This window comes from Molossus molossus, unplaced genomic scaffold (assembly GCF_014108415.1).
Source record: "Molossus molossus isolate mMolMol1 unplaced genomic scaffold, mMolMol1.p scaffold_m16_p_1, whole genome shotgun sequence".
Taxonomy (NCBI): Eukaryota; Metazoa; Chordata; class Mammalia; order Chiroptera; family Molossidae; genus Molossus; species Molossus molossus.
Window position 1 is genome coordinate 75,339,864 of NW_023425344.1, and position 3,289 is coordinate 75,343,152.

Genomic DNA, 3,289 nt, shown 5'->3' on the forward strand with positions numbered 1-3,289 from the left:
ATGGATAGATTAAAAAAATTCACCAATGGAACAGAAAAAAATGTAGAAAAAAATCCACACATATGTATATAGTGACTGAATGTATCAAAATAATAACTCCTGCAGTGAGGAAATAATTGTCTTTTTTTTTTTTTTAGAAACTGTTTATTTTCTATCAACCTTATTTACATTTTGTTTATGAGGTTGCAGAAGAATAGCTGAATAGCTTAAGACCACTCAGTGGTTGTTCCTGCCCATTCAGTGGCTTGCGCAGACCAGTCTTCAGTAGGGAACTGCTGGATTCACACGGAGGTACCTATGTGCCTTCAGACCAGTCTGGAACCTCAGGGTGAGCAACAGTGAACTCAGGAGCCTGAGCATTCCATTCACCCCGAAATTCCTCCTTGGCCACAGCCTTTCCAGCAGTGGCCTGCTCTTCCTTTTCAATCTCTTCAGGGTCTCTATAGAAGGAGAGATAAGGCACAACCTCCATGGGTGTTTCCAGGAGATGGTGCTACATAGCACAGAATTTCCTGGACCAGCATCCACTACATCAGACCCACTGAGTGAGCCCTCTTGTTGCCAGGGATGGTAATATCCACATAGCACAGAGAAGAGTCTATGTTGTACAGAGCAATGGCAGCCAGGTTGACACAAAACACTTTTGTGAGAAGCTGGTGCTCAGCCCTGGGATCAGTAACAACTAGGAGTCTGGGCTCCTGGAAGTCTCCTAGGATCTGGTTAGTGAAGCTTTCAGGAGTGAAGTGGTCAGCATCAGGAGCGGCTCCATGGCAGTGGGAAATTTCAGCACAGGTTGTTGGGTGGTGTTCCTGGAAAATATGACACTGACATCATGGGGTTTCCAATGGCAACAATGGCAGAGCTGCCAGCAGAAGCTTCTCCCAGGTTCTCTTCAGATTTGTGAAGTAGACGCCATCACATGTCCTTTCACAGATGTACTGTTCCATTTGGAAGTCAAGGTTGGTCCCACCTCTGTGGATCCAGCCGCAGGGAATTTGAGGACACCGCCCTCCTTCATTTGCAGGTCTTCAAGGGCTCCCTCTAACTTATGTGGGAACCAAGAATAATGTCCCATGGGCCCCGCTCTGGATAGCACAAAAAGGTGAAAGAATGGTCTTTGTAATAAATGGTACTGGACTACATTAAAATTAAGAACTTCCATTTGTTGAAAGATTCTCTTTAGGGAATAAAAAGTAAGCCATGCCTGGCCGGTGTGGCTCAGTTGATTGAGCATCCTCCCATGGACAGAGTGGTCCCGGTTCGATTCCTGGTCAGGGCACATGCCTGGGTTGTGGGCTTGATCCCCAGTAGGAGGTGTGCAGGAGGCAGCCAATTGATGCTTCTCTCTCACATCGATGTTTCTATCTCTCTCTCCCCTTCTCTCTCTCTAAGGAAAAAAACAAACAAACACACAATAAAATAAAAAATTTTTAAAAAAGTAAGCCACAGAATTAAAAATATTTTCAAGTCATATCTCACAAAGGATACACATCCAGATAATATCAAAAACTCCCAAAATCACTGAATAAGAGAATAGAAAAACTGACAAAGCAATTAATCTTCCACTTCACAAAATAAGTTACCTAAAGTTCTGATAAATATTTATTTATTTATTATTTTTAAAAGATTTTATAAATTTTATTTTTAGAGAGAGAGGAAGGAGGAGGAAGAGAGAGAGAGAAACATCAATGTGAGAGTGAAACATTGATTGACTGCCTCCTGCATGCCGCCTACCGGGGATCAAGCCTTCTGGTGCACGGGAAGAATCTCAAACAAGTAAGCCACACCATCTAGGGCAGGACTGATAAATATTTTAAAAGATACTTTACCTCATTGGTCATCAGGAAAATGTAAATTAGACCCAGAGTAGAAAAATTTGCACCCAATGGCTAAACTTTAAGAGTATTTTTATGGGCTTAATTATGTCCTCTAAAATTCTTATGTTGACATCTTAACCCCAAGTGCCTCAAAATATGACTATGTGTTGATCCGGTCTTTAAAGAGGTAACTAAGTTAAAATGAGGTGATTAAGCTAAACTTTAATCCAGTATGTCTGGTGTCTTTATAAAAAAATGGAGATTTGGACAAAGACACCCACAGGGGAGAGACCTGTGAAGACACAGGGAGAATATGACCATATACAAGCCAAGGAGAATAAAGGAACCCTCTGGAAAACTTTTTTGTGGTATCTGCCAAACCTGAAACAGTCTACGATCTAACTGTATTACTCCTGCAGGTGTAAATATGTTCATCAAAAGACATAACAATAATATTCATAACACAGCTAGTCTTAATAACCCAAATGAGTAAAAATCCAAATCTCCATCAACAGTAGAAAGGATAAATCAGTTGTGGTACATTTTATTATGTGCTATTTTGGAACAGTGAGAATAGATATTTATTACATACAAAAAGCAAGCATAAATCTTACGAACATAATGTTGAACAAAATGGCAGATACGAGGGGGAAGGAGATGGTAAGTGCGAGGAGTATTGTGGCTGTGGTTCTGCGTTCCCTAATCTGGTCTCAGTGATGATATGGGCTTTGCGAAAACTAATTAAGCTGGAATCTTATGATTCATAAACTTTTCTGTATATATTATTATCATTATTATTCTTCAATATATAGTACACTTAAAACTCACACTGAAGCATTTCCAAAAATGTTTAGGTCATTTTGAAAGCATTTTTTTTTTTGTGTGTGTGTGTATAGTTTAAAAAAATATAGGGAAGGTATATCACTCATCACTCAAAACACCCCAAAGACTGAGCCTCACATTCAGAGAATAAGCTGAAGAACTTCCTTAGCTTACGCCATCCTCACCTCTACTACTTCTCTGACTTGACCTCCTACTGCATTCACTTTCACTCACACTGGCCTCCTGGCCATTCCTCTAACACTCCAGCGCCTTTGCATAAGCTCATGGCTTGCTTTTCCACTTACAACAGGTCTCTGACCAGATACTACTTTCTTTTGAGGTCTTCCCTGACTTCCCTATTTAACATAGTAACAAAGTACAGATCGCATAGCTAAATGTCTTTCTCAAAAACTAAAATTGTTTAAGCACTGCAATTTGAAGTCAGTGACTCAAATTAAAGAAAATTATAGGCCAATATCCCTGATGAACATAGATGCTAAAATCCTCAACACAATATCAGGAAATTGGACACAGCAATACATTAAAAAGATCATACACCATGACCAAGTGGAATTTATTCTCGGAATGCAAGGCTGGTACAGTATTTGCAAATCAATAAACGTGATATATCACAAATAGAAGGATAAAAA

General features: G+C 39.8%; 1 pseudogene; it reads right to left on the reverse strand.

Annotated features, from left to right (window-relative positions):
• Positions 1-206: 206 nt before the first annotated feature.
• Positions 207-1,075, reverse strand: LOC118629310 (annotated as a pseudogene).
• Between the last annotated feature and the right edge of the window lie 2,214 nt (positions 1,076-3,289).